Here is a 14,396-nt window from a genome sequence, read left to right on the forward strand (position 1 = left end):
GTGAGCACTTAAACACACCCAGGTTCCTTATTTACTCAGGAATTGCCAGGATCTGAGCATTTAGAATTTTATCCTGCTAAACTGAGCAGGTGGGAAGGACAATTGGTTCAAGGTCAGATGTTTCATTTGAATAAATAACATTATAATAGCATCCACATTGTAGCTGTGATCACTATTGTGAACTGCAGTTTTCCTTAGAGAGACAGAGAGGATAGCCTATAATAATTGCTGGCTTACCAAGAATCCCAACTTTTGTGGCCTTTTAAATATTAAGATGTGACAAAGAATTTTGGTTAATGCTTCTTGTTTTGTCCTAACTATATTTGGATGTTTTCTGCTTATCATTACTTAAACGATATGCTTAAGCTGTAGGCTAGTCTTGTTGGAAGTCTTGGATCAGAAAATATACTCAGGCCAAGAGTGCATGAATGTTTACATACTCTATTCAGTTGGTCTTGACATAGCCTTAATATTGTTGCCTTGTGCCGACCAATAATTTGACCTCCATTGACTTTCAGTATCAAGAACTTGCTTTCAGTCCTCATGTGTGTACGAATGCTGAGAAACCCCGACATTGGATTTTCATTAGTTTGGGCCTTCATTGATCAAAAGAAATCTTACCCAGCATAAATCTCGTAGAGCACATGATGATCATTCTTTGACACAGGCTCTAATGGCAATGCTGTTTATGTTTTTGTACAACTTCTCAGGAGTTGGCACATGTAACTCTGTTTCATATTGACTGAGGTGCACCTGAAGGGGTGTCTAGGGGCATCATCAATCTCTTGCTGCCTGACAACTTCAGTAAGCTCATGGCTTGCCAATTAGAATTAACTCCAGCTATCATGGAAAGACCTGTTGGGTTTAGCTCTCCATAATGGTTGCCAGCCTCTTCATTGAAGAGGTAATACATTATCCCACCTGAGATGTGGCAGAGGCCATGGCTTGGATGGACATCAACGCCAACTGAACATACACACTCAAAAACCTCAAGCAGCTCCATCAGCTTGTCCCTGCAGTTCCAATAGAGTGAATGTGGCCCTCTATTATAGTACTTCCTGCAGCATAGATAGATCATGAACATAGCTGCCAACGCTTTGATCACCAGTGGCCTAATCTCTTGCAGCCTCTGTCATGTGCATCTGCTGGATAAACTGAGATGTTCACCAGAATATGACCCAGAACCGAATCATGAAACTGTTCCCATCAATGCAAATTTAGCTGAGCTGGTATTGGGTGCAGAGAAATGCCATGACATTATGCCCACATGGGCAATGAGACTGCCATCATCAGTGGATGTCTCCATGACTGTGGTGATAGGCTGCTGCTTTAGTAACATCATGAGAAAACATGGGAAGGCACTGAACTACTGATATTATTGATAGGCTGTTAATCCAGGGACCCAAGAAATGCTCTGCGGAGCCATGTTCAAATCCCGCCAGGGCACATGGTGGAATTTGAATTCAGTTTTTTAAAAATCTGGAATTCAGTGTACAATGATAACCATGAAACTGTCGTTGATTGTCGGAAAACCCATCTGGTTCACAACTGCCCTTTAAGGAATGAAATCTACCTTCCTTACCTGTCTTAGCCTACATGTGACTCCAAATCCACAACAATATGATTGTCTCTTAACTGACCTCTGGACAATTAGGAATGGGCAATAAATGGTACCCTAGCCACATATGGAAGTAAAATGTCAGTATTTTTGGCAATTTTATCAGCATTGAAAAGCTATTGCGAGCCCTTCTAGAGGTCAAAGTGAAGGATAGCGGCAAGAACTGTTCATCTAGGAATATGTGGATGGCAGTTGGGACTGAGTTGTGAGCTTGGTCACAGAGCTTGTGTGAGAATGACATATAATAGACAATCATGCCATACCATGATACCAGAATACCTGTTAGGATAATCTAGAAGTAGCAGCAGCATTCAGGAAGAATGAAGTAATGATGCTTGAGGTTACAGCATGGATATACATGTATTGTCCATGCAATAGATACTGTCAAAGTGCTAGTCATTCCTTCTCACAGTAAATGGAATTTAGTTGTTCACTCCTTTCTGCTGTTTTGGAACCAGCTCTAACACATAGTTTCCACTGAGTTCAAAGACTGAAATAAATGTACAAGTTGCTTTCTCACACATTGTTGTTATTTCCAAGTAATTACAGAAGAAAATGCAAACCTATATTATTTTGATGAATCTGTGCTGTACTATTTCAAGGCCAACCATTCTTCCTGAGGTATATAGCTCACTATAAATAGGATTTGAATGAGGTTTTATATAAGTGATTCATAACTTTCTCTCATTCAACTTGAAACCCTTTGAGATAAAGGTGGGCAATATATTGACGCTTTTGATTTCTGTTGTACACTAACTTTCATTAATTTGTAAACTTGGAGTCCCAAATGTCTTTCTCTTTGTTTCTCACTATTTGCAAAATATTATGAGTTATCTTGGGTCCAAATGGATGACTTCACATTAAATTTTGAGGCATTAAATTTTCTGTAGATTTTCCCACTTTGTCTTTTCCCTTTGTAGTTCACTGCTCCTATTCACATTGTTGGTACTAACTCAGTGCTATCGACGGACTTAGATATACAACTTCTATTCCTTCATCCTTATTATAAATAAATATGGGAAGCACTAGTTCTCACACCCTGCTATGTTGCCCACATACTCTTTATCTAAATTGCCTGTTTCCTGTCATTCAACCAATTTCCAATCCAAGATGAAAAGCTACCACCAATTTGGTGCTCCATCATATATGCTTGTGATTTCCCTTGGAGAACTTTATTGAATGCATACTGGTAAATTTCTATATCAGTGAATGAACTGAACTTTATCCCTTAATTTGAAAGTAGTCATGCATACCATACACAACATCAAATATTGTTTTTATTCACTCTGATGAAATAAAAAAACATTGCATCATTTTTTATTCTAAATCTTTTCTAGCAATTTATAGCTGGAATAACCTGACATCCTCAAATTTGAGAAGATTGCTGTTGAGCAAAAAGACCAAGTATGTCATCACATAATGACTACTGATTTAGCTCATTTTCCTTTTCTCTTGTGTTCCATTCAGAGTCTTCCAACCATAACCCTTATCTAGGTTTCTCACTGAACTAGTGCTAGGTAAAGGATGATGGAACTTTGCTCTTATTTCAAATTTAAGTTGGGCGACCGGTTCCTTTAATAAATGTAATTTGATTTTCACAGTTTCTTTGATTGATAACATTGAGTACCCATATTGCTCCATATGTTTTGCTGTACTGCAAAATGCTGTTGTTTTATGCAACCAGAAAATAAAGCAAGAGTCCTCACATTGAGCATAAAATAAGAGATAGAAGTAGGGTCCCTCAGAGACTGCTGTGCCATTCAATAAGAAAATGTCTGATCTTTTACGTCAACTCCACCACCCACATTAATCCATAGCCTTTAATTTCCTTTGTACTTAAAATCTACTGATGTCAGTTTTGAATATACGCAATGACTCAGCAGCCACAGTTTTTGAATAGAGCATTCCAAAGGTTTAGAACTATTAAAATGAAAAAAAGTTGCTCACCATCTCAGTCTTAAATGGCTGACCATTTATTGTAAGACTGTGATCCTGTGTTCTAGATTCCCCAACCGGAGGAGGGATTTTCTCAGCATCTACTCTTTCAAGCTCCTTAAGAATTTTTAATGTTTCAAGCAGATGACCACTCATTTTTTTGAACTGGAGAGAATAAAGGCCAAGTCCACTCAATCATTTTTCGCAGAAGTAATACCTAATTTCAGGAACCAACCAAGTAAACCTTCATTATACTCCCATTATGACAAGTACTTTTAACCTTGGTTAAGGAGACCAAAAACTGCACTAATACATCAGTTGCAACCTCACACCCTGTAGTTATAGTGAGACTGTTTTAGTCTTATACTCCAATCATTTTGGAATATCCACTGATACTTTGTTGTCTATTCTACTAGTTACTCATTCAGAAAATGTGAACAAATTTGTCAGCATTGTATTAACCAGGAGCTCTGCGGGATGTAAAAGTCCTGCCCTGAGCTAATTAGTGGCCTGATGATCATAAAATTAGTTCAGGACAGCAGGCCCTGGGGAGGCAGCTCAGTCCAACCTTTTCAGCTAGGATTAGGTGTTCGCCATCTCTGCCATTCTTATTCTCTAAAGTGCCTTCACTCGTCTCTGCTTCAAATGGCATCCTCGTTTACTTTTGCGCATCTCTCCCTGTTGGCAAATGTATTGAATTGTTTACAATCTAATCGAGTCTCCTCTCATCTTCACTCTTTCATTTTTGGTTTCTTGGTCCTCCTTTGAAAATCTGTTCAATCATCAGGCTCTTCTAAGTTTCTATTATAATAAGTATTATAAAGTAAAGATGAAGTATTATAACTGTAATAAGCTGTCTTTTACTATTCTTGTTCGGCATTGTTGGGCAACTTTTCCATGGACTTCTTTACCTGAAAAGGAATATGGTTTTCTTTTAAATAAAACATTAATTCTTTAATGGCGGTGTCTGCCGTCATGTATTTCATGTAATTCTCTGATGGACATCGCCGAATTGCCTCTCATACCAAATAATTTAATATGTTTAGCTTTAACACCCTAATTCCTGAATTAATTAAATCCCATTCAAAATGTAAAATTCTATTATATTACAGTCAGTGTTCCTTAGAGGCTCCTTTATTGAAAGATTATTAATTAATCCTTTCACATTACATAATACCAGCCTATTGCCTTAGAGGAAAATATTATGGATGCTGGAAATCCGAAATAAAGACAGGGAATACCAAACTAATTTGGCAGCATCTGAGATGAGAGAACAAATTTCAGGCCTGTGACCTTTTATAATTAGCCTTACCTTACTTACATAATAGACACTGCCTTCAGGGGCAGTGTTTGGATCACTCTTCTGCTCCCTGATGCCCCACATTGTCTGCAGCTCACACTCCACCTGAACAATCCTCAGCTAGAATTCCTCAAACTGCAGACCCTTGCTGCTGATACGGTTTCCAGTGTAACATTGCTGTCTGCAAACTCATGTATGCTGCTGTTACAGAATGTCATCTGCTACAAAAATCTATTTATTTTGATTAAGATTTAAAAGGGACCTAAAGGGCAACCTTTTCATGTGGGGTGGTGTGTGTATGGAATGAGCGGCCAGAGGAGTTAGAAGCTGATAGAATTACAATGTTTAAAAGGCATCTGAATGGGTACATGAATAGAAATGGTTTAGAGGGGCAATGGGCCAAATGATGGCAAATGGGACTAAATAAATTGAAGATATCTAGTTGGCATGAATAAGCTGGACTGAAGGGTCTGTTTCTGTGCTGTACAACTCTATAACTCTAATAGGATATATTGTCTTGGAAGGAGGAAAATGTAGATTTTAGGTTTTAAAATGATATCTAGACTTCAGGGGTTAATTTATGAGAAGAGATTAGACAAATTCGGCCTGTATCCTTTAGAATTTAGATGATTAAGAGGTGATCTAATCAAGATCTTAGTGATATTATTGGGAAATGACAGGAGATAAACTATTTCAACTGGTCAGGGATTCTAGAACTAAGAGCGTAGTCTGAGAATTAGGGTCAGACTGTTCAGGAGAGATGTTAGGAAGTACTCTACACACAAAGGGTGGTTAATGTTTGGAACTGTCTTCCGTTAATGGCAGTAGATGTAGAGTCAGTTTTGAATTTTAAATAAGAGATAGATAATTTTTGTTAAGCAAAGCTTTTAAGGGATAAAGGCCCTTATGGAGTTAAGCCTCAGCTCAGCTGTGATCATTGAATGCTGGAACAGGCTTGAGAGGCTGAATGGCCTACTCCTGTTCCTGTGTTCCTAATTTAAGGAATTTGACCTTGGAGATCCTGGACAAGGCTTTTTGCCTTGTGACCTGGCCAGCTTGAGATTTAAAAATCCACTCATGTTGAGTGCAGTTAAAATCTTATCCTCACCCCTCACTTTGCAGCCCCAATGACAAGAAGGGATTGTGCTGGGGGGGGTTAAAAGAAAGAAACGTTATTACCATAAGCAATTTTTCTCAGTGTAACCAAAAGTAAATGTCATTGCCTCTTCCAGGGTTATATGTCGCGTATTACCTAAGGAAAAAGAGACTTGGATCCATTTATGTTCCAGGACATATTTAAACAATCCTACTGATTATTCTGATTAGAAAAACAAGTAGTTGTCACAAAGATTAACGACTATAATTCCTTCTTTCAGCATTTACATCTAACAAAACAGCATAATTAAAGGGCAGGAATTAAAGGATATTTGAATTACAATATAAAACAAACAACAAAATAGGAAGGAGAACTCATTGTCGTTAATTTTGAAAACTGAAATTAGTGATTACATTATATGATTTGTACAAATTTGAAATTCATGTTTTGTTTATAGGAATAGAATTGCTCTTGTATGCAAAGGCAGAAGTGTTTTGAGGCAAGAACAAATGATACGGAGCTCGACCATTATTAACTTGATTCTGATGGGGTGGTAATGGTGCTGGTGATGATGCTGTGTTACAGTTTGCTCAGGATGTAGGAGTTTCTGTGGCAGAATGCACTTACCATGCAGGCTGAAACAGTACTTAGAGGCGGTAGAGGCACCAATGGTCTCTCCATCATGTGGGTCAGAAATCTTTCCAATTCTTACCACCTGCCATTGGTATGTGTTGGAAGGAGTCCTAGGTTGATAATCATTATATATGTTCTGAATGCACTTGCCCTGGCTACCAAGTCCTGGATGGTGCTCAAACCCAGAGCTTCTGGCTCAGAGAGAGGGATGCAATCTAATTTCCTCTGCAATACAGGACATTGTTTCAAAATTTGCAATTGATGGACATAATGATGGATTTTAATACAGAACAGTATCAAATGGCACATTTTAGTTGGAGAAACTACACTGTACGAAAAGGCACAATTTCGTGCAAGAATTGAAAGACCTAGCAGTGATTGTGCACAAATCTTTGAAGGTGACAAGATAGGTGAACAAAACAGTTGATAAGCCATATAAATGGGCTTTATAAATTGAGGTGTAGATTGCAAAAGCCAGAAAGCTGTACTAAATGTATGTGAAACATTAATTAAGCCCCTGCTATGCTGTCGTGGCCAATCTTGGTCACCACACTTATGAAGGAAGTGAGCTCCTTGGACAATGTACAGAAATGATTTGTTAGAATGGTTATAGAATAAAGGATTATAGTAAAATAAATGGCATAGAGATAAAGAAGATTGTATCCTTAGATAATGGGCACTACTAGGAGGTTTGACAAAGACACTTAAATGTGTGAAAAGACTAGATAGGAAAACAAAGAAAAGCTAGCCTGCATTTTACATGGTGTTGTGAACCCCAATATGCCTCCCAGCTAACCTATCAGGGTGGGGGAGGGGAGCCTGTTTTTGATCCTGATGGTCTACCTACATCAATTTAACATCAGGAGCAATGTAATTATTTTAAGTGAGACTTATGCACCATCTTGGAAGGAAGCCTCTCTTTTGAGAATTACCAGCTACTGAGTATGGCAATTAAGACCTGAAAGCATTAACTGATATCACATGGTAAACTTTGCCCATCAGGATATAAAGGACAGTTCTTGGGAATAGCTAACTGGTTCCTGTGTTGTTGTTCTTTGTGTTAACAGCATGTAATTGAAGTAGTAATGTGTACTTATTCTTAATTTGAGCCTGATATAACATGAAAGAAAACCCTGATTTGGAGATTTCATTTAGCCATACTTTTAAATAATGAACGGATGAACAGATAATGGACTTGGGCTGATGCTACCGCCAGTGAGCTCAGTGGGGCTTCCTTAAGGAAGTTGTCCATATGTTGACTGACCCCAGGCTGTGGAGCTAAAACTACCAGGCATCCTGCATGGTATAACCTGCAGGCTTGTCCTCCTGACCAATCATATTATCTGTCCCTTTGTGTTTGAGAAGCTGGTGGTGAGTCACCTTTTTGACATGCTACAGACCATCTGGTGCAAGTGCACTGTCAGTGCTGTGAGGCAGTGACATAAGATTTTGACTCAACAACGCTGAAGGTGCAACAATATGTTTCCAAATCAGAATGGAGTAACTAAATGGATCTCTTTTCTCAAAAGCTGGCAAAGAGTAAATGAATCAAACAGCTTCCTTCTATGCTGTTCGATTTGAAGACTTTGACAAGAGGTTGAGTTAATTTCCAATGTAACAGTTTTTAAGATGCCAAGAGGGGCATTAGTATGAGGGTTCTTGTGGATATCTTAATTAAAATAGCTTTTAAAATCAAACTTATTGCTTCATTCTTTGCCTTGCTAACAGACTCCTCCAGTTTGGCACAGTTAGTTCCAGTTATAATGTAGTCCATTGATGTGGACAGGGAAATCACTATGAAACCAGCATTATAGGTCCCTGGCACTGAACCAATTATATGATTTTTTTAAAAACTGGCGTTCCTAAGTATCCTGTAACAGTACCTAATCATAAAGATTCAGGGGCTTAGTAACTGAGGTCTTCAGTAGCAAATGTACTTCAAACTAACATTTTATATTTAAAAGCTATTATTGGTGTGGCTAAGTCCAATGTAAGAAAACACCTGGCAACAATGTTCCCTTTCAGTTCAGCTTCTTTCCAAATGAAATTCCAATTAATAAACCCCAAAATAAATATATTTATTTTGCAGTTGTGAGTTTACTGCAAAATAATAGTACAACACGCCAACAAGTCTTTAAATGTATTAATTTCTGCAATGCAACTGCTTTACCTTGTAGTCAACATGAGCATCAAATGCAAATGATCCAAGGACTTGGCTTGAATGAAGCAAACTTTGGGCCACCCTCCTCTCTCTTTGCCATGCATTCCCACTACAGAAGACAACCTAGGACTAGATGACAAGAGGGCAAATTCCAGCTTTCCAATGAGGTAAAAACAATAACTGCAGATGCTGGAAACCAAATACTGGATTAGTGGTGCTGGAAGAGCACAGCAGTTCAAGCAGCATCCAACGAACAGCGAAATCGACGTTTTGGGCAAAAGCCCTTCATCAGGAATAAAGGCAGTGAGCCTGAAGCGTGGAGATATAAGCTAGAGGAGGGTGGGGGTGGGGAGAGTGTAGCATAGAGTACAGTGGGTTAGTGGGGGAGGAGATGAAGGTGATAGGTCAGGGAGGGGAGGGTGGACTGGATAGGTGGAAAAGGAGCTAGGCAGGTCGGACAAGTTCGGACAAGTCAAGGGGACAGTGCTGAACTGGAAGTTTGAAACTAGGATGAGGTGGGGGGAGGGGAAATGAGGAAGCTGTTGAAGTCCACATTGATGCCCTGGGGTTGAAGTGTTCCGAGGCGGGGTCTGGTGGTGAGGGCGCGGCGGTGAAGGAGGCCCAGGACCTCCATGTCCTCGGCAGAGTGGGAGGGGGAGTTGAAATGTTGAGCCACGGGGCAGTTTGGTTGATTGGTGCGGGTGTCTCTGAGATGTTCCCTAAAGCGCTCTGCTAGGAGGTGCCCAGTCTCCCCAATGAAGAGGATACCACATCGGGAGAAACGGATACAATAAATGATATTCGTGGATGTGCAGGTAAAACTTTGATGGATGTGGAAGGTTCCTTTAGGGCCTTGGATAGAGGTGAGGGAGGAGGTTCCACAGCCACATTTGCTTCCTCAGTGCATGCCTCCGTAACCAACCCATCCCACACGGACTCCAGACCACCTTTAAACCAGCAGAGTTTGGACCCAAACAAGACAAACAGTACAGATTACAGATTCAAAACCACCAGCAACAGTTCTCCTTCAAGATTCTCCACTCCAAGCTTGCAGCAATGTGCCGGCACCTAACCTCTCTACAGTCAACCCTGCCTCAGCTGAGGGCCACACTCTCTCAGAATTGCAAAGGATCCACTCTGTACTACATCCTCAGGAGAATTCATACTCTCTACAAACAGTATTTCAATTCCATCTCAAACATCAAAAACTGTAAGTACAACAAACTTTTATCCACCAACCTCCATAACCAGCGCTCCTCAAACATTCCAGAAGATTCCCCTGGCCTCGGAAACGCCATTAGCCATGCGGCTGATGCAGCTACCACTCCCACGCTGAGTGATGATGTCACTTCTGCCCCCCCCATCATGGCCACTCCCACAGCCACTTCCGGCCCTCACATCATCGCTGATGCCCCACGCTCAGTGACTTCCGCCACCCCTACAGCCATGATCACCACCACTTCCGCCCCCACCAGCGCCACTCACCTGCATTCTGCTGACACGCCCCCCACAGACCTCACTGTCACTATCCCCACCCTCAGAACCCCGAGGGGAACATTATCCCTGCTCATGCCTCCACCCCCATTCCCCCCCCAGGTACTGGCTCCGACCTCACTCCCAGCTCCACACCTACACCAGATCCCAGCTCCCTGCCCTGCTGAGTTTTCACCATCCCTCCAGACATTTCCCTCACTGAGGACGAACGATCAGTCCTCAGCAAAGGACTCACCTTCATCCCCCTCCGTCCACACATCAATGAATTTAATAGAAGCCATGACATCGAACACTTCTTCCGTCGCCTCCGCCTCTGAGCTTACTTTCACAATCAGGACTCCCGCCCACCTTCTGAGGACCCCTTCGCCCGCCTCCAACACACTGCATCCACCTGGATACCCTGCGCTGGCCTATTACCTGCTCTCGACCTCTTCATTTCCAACTGCCGCCGGGACATTAACCGCCTCAACCTGTCGACCCCCCTCCCCCACTCCAACTCTCACCCTCACAACGTGCAGCCCTCCAATCCCTCTGCTCCAATCCCAAGCTCACCATTAAGTCAGCGGATAAAGGGGACGCAGTGGTAGTCTGGTGCACTGACTTCTACACCGCTGAAGCCAAAAGCCAACTCGAGGACACCACTTCCTACTGCCCCCTCGACCATGACCCCACCCCCCATCACCAAACCATCATCTCCCAGACCATACAGAACCTCATCACCTCAGGAGATCTCCCACCCACAGCTTCCAACCTTATAGTCCGGGAACCCCTCACTGCCCGGTTTTACCTCCTTCCCAAGATCCACAAGCCTGACCATCCTGGCCGACCCATTGTCTCAGCATGCTCCTGCCCCACTGAACTCATCTCTACCTACTTCGACACTGTCCTATCCCCCCTAGTCCAGGAACTCCCCACATATGTTCGAGACACCACCTACTCCCTCCACCTACTCCAAGACTTCCGTTTCCCCGGCCCCCAATGCCTCATCTTCACCATGGATATCCAAACCCTCTACACCTCCATCCGCCATGACCAGGGCCTCCAAGCCCTCCGGTTTTTTCCTCTCCAGACGTCCCCAACAGTACCCTTCCACTAATACTCTCATTCGTTTGGCCGAACTGGTCCTCACGCTTAACAATTTCTCCTTTGAATCCTCCCACTTCCTCCAGACCAAAGGGGTAGCCATGGGCACACGTATGGGCCCCAGCTATGCCTGTCTCTTTGTTGGCCACGTAGAACAGTTGATCTTCCGTAATTACACCGGCACCACTCCCCACCTCTTCCTCCACTACATTGATGACTGCATTGGCGTCAACTCGTGCTTCCGCGAGGAGGTTGAGCAATTCATCAACTTCACCAACACATTCCACCCTGACCTTAAATTTACCTGGACCATCTCTGACACCTCCCTCCCCTTCCTGGACCTCTCCATCTCTATTAGTGACGATTGACTTGACACTGACATTTTTTACAAACCCACCGACTCACACAGCTACCTGGATTACACCTCTTCCCACCCTATCTCTTGCAAAGATGCCATCCCGTATTCCCAATTTCTCTGCCTCCGCCATATCTGCTCCCAGGAGGACCAGTTCCACCATAGAACACACCAGATGGCCTCCTTCTTTAGAGACCACAATTTCCCTTCCCACGTGGTTAAAGATGCCCTCCAACGCATCTCGTCCACATCCCGTACCTCCGCCCTCAGACCCCACCCCTTCAACCGTAACATGGACAGAACGCCCCTGGTGCTCATCTTCCACCCTACAAACCTTCACATAAACCAAATCATCCGCCGACATTTCCACCACCTCCAAACAGACCCCATCACCAGGGATATATTTCCCTCCCCACCCCTTTCCGCCTTCTGCAAAGACCGTTCCCTCTGTGACTACCTGGTCAGGTCCACACCCCTCTACGACCCACCGTCCCATCCTGGCACCTTCCCCTGCCACCACAGGAACTGTAAAACCTGTGCCCACACCTCCTCCCTCACCTCTATCCAAGGCCCTAAAGGAGCCTTCCACATCCATCAAAGTTTTACCTGCACATCCACTAATATCATTTATTGTATCCGTTGCTCCCGATGTGGTCTCCTCTACATTGGGGAGACTGGGCACCTCCTAGCAGAGCGCTTTAGGGAACATCTCAGAGACACCCACACCAATCAACCACACCGCCCCGTGGCCCAACATTTCAACTCCCCCTCCCACTCTGCCGAGGACATGGAGGTCCTGGGCCTCCTTCACCGCCACTCCCTCACCACCAGACGCCTGGAGGAAGAACGCCTCATCTTCCGCCTCGGAACACTTCAACCCCAGGGCATCAATGTGGACTTCAACAGCTTCCTCATTTCCCCTCCCCTCACCTCATCCTAGTTTCAAACTTCCAGTTCAGCACTGTCCCCTTGACTTGTCCGAACTTGTCCGACCTGCCTAGCTCCTTTTCCACCTATCCACTCCACCCTCCCCTCCCTGACCTATCACCTTCATCTCCTCCCCCACTCACCCATTGTACTCTATGCTACACTCTCCCCACCCCCACCCTCCTCTAGCTTATCTCTCCACGCTTCAGGCTCACTGCCTTTATTCCTGATGAAGGGCTTTTGCCCGAAACGTCGATTTCGCTGCTCGTTGGATGCTGCCTGAACTGCTGTGCTCTTCCAGCACCACTAATCCAGAATCCAGCTTTCCAATGCCCACTCAAAAACCCACAGCAATTCACGATTTGGAGATGCCGGTGTTGGACTGGAGTGTACAATTTTTAACTTTGTACACCACAGCAATTCATGTAATATTAGCTCAATACTAAAGAAGTCCCTCTTACCACCTCACCCTCAAGTCCTCAAACCAATATTCTAACCTTCTCTATCGACAATATGTAATTTATTATATCAAAATTTCTATTTTAGGCAGTGTCCTCTTATAAGTTAACTTTAAAATGCAGTAGGCAGTTTGATTACTCACTTAGACATTAGTGCCTTTGATTTCACTAATTGTTGACTGATGCCATGCCTCACAAATCATTGTAATGGCACAAACATTATTCCTGAGGCTGTAATTGTGGACAAGTTACTCAAGCAATGTGCTTGAAGCCCTTTGAGATTCCCAGATAAGTTTGAATCCTGCTGACCATATTTCTTTCCAGTGATGTGGCTCTTATGGTACACTAGTGGTGTCCCCATCTCTGTGCCTGAATGTCCAAGTGCTAGTCCCATCTCACTGCTGAATTAGACCCTCATACCACCTCATCCTCACATCCCCAAAGCAATACTCTAAACTTCCCTACTGACATTATGTCATTTATTTTATCAAAAGTTCTATATTAGGAAGCAAACTCCTTATAAGTTAACTGTATCATCGCATATCTGAACAATAAATTAAGTATAAACATGCTTCTGTGCTACCACACTGTGTCACATTCTCATTCTGACATTCCCTTATAAGCAAGAATTTTAACTAATAATAAGGGAGGATTCAGCATTTAATCCGAATCTCATGCTGATGAGAAATTACTTCATTTTCTCTAATGTCGACAACAATTGGGATCAAAATGTATTGCCACACTGTTACAAGATCCTTGTCCTCCTTGTTTCCCCTCAGTTATGATGTATTTACTGCTTCCTGCTTTTCCATTGGGACCCTGGTTTGGTTGGAGCTGCACTCTGAGTATCCACGGAAATACAAACTGAAATGGAACGTAATATTAAGAAATATGAAACACGAACTGCTGTTAATTAGAAGAGATCCAAGAATACAAACAGTTCAGATTGTTCTCCTGATAACATGATATATCAACGTTCTTATTAACGTTCTTCAAAATTGCAACAACCTACAACCTCCATTTAAAGAATTGTATTTATCACTGTTCCAACGTTTTAAAAGAAACGGACCAAACCAGATTATGAAACTTTTATCAAGCTGTGCATCTAAGAAAACAACCATGGATAACTAAAGATGTGTTATAAAGCTGTTGTTTTGTTTTTCTTTTGGTTTGGTACTGATCCACTGTCAAACGGAATGTTATTCAAGATTTTTTTTTCTTATTTTCTACAGGAATATTGCAAACACTTGCAATTTAAAACATTTGGTCATCTCGCCTGAAAAATAGGTGGTGTTATATTTTTGTAAATAAACTGTTAAAATCATCAAATTTTTTT

The 14,396-nt window shown here is 42.4% G+C and overlaps 1 protein-coding gene across 7 annotated transcripts in view; it reads left to right on the forward strand.

The window, feature by feature from the left end:
- LOC140480693 (voltage-dependent L-type calcium channel subunit beta-2-like) overlaps nucleotides 1-14,396 on the forward strand; it is a 349,445-nt gene that overhangs the window by 174,672 nt on the left and 160,377 nt on the right. The gene's annotated exons all lie outside the window — the stretch shown is intronic.

Source organism: Chiloscyllium punctatum, chromosome 8 (genome assembly GCF_047496795.1).
Source record: "Chiloscyllium punctatum isolate Juve2018m chromosome 8, sChiPun1.3, whole genome shotgun sequence".
Lineage (NCBI taxonomy): Eukaryota > Metazoa > Chordata > Chondrichthyes > Orectolobiformes > Hemiscylliidae > Chiloscyllium > Chiloscyllium punctatum.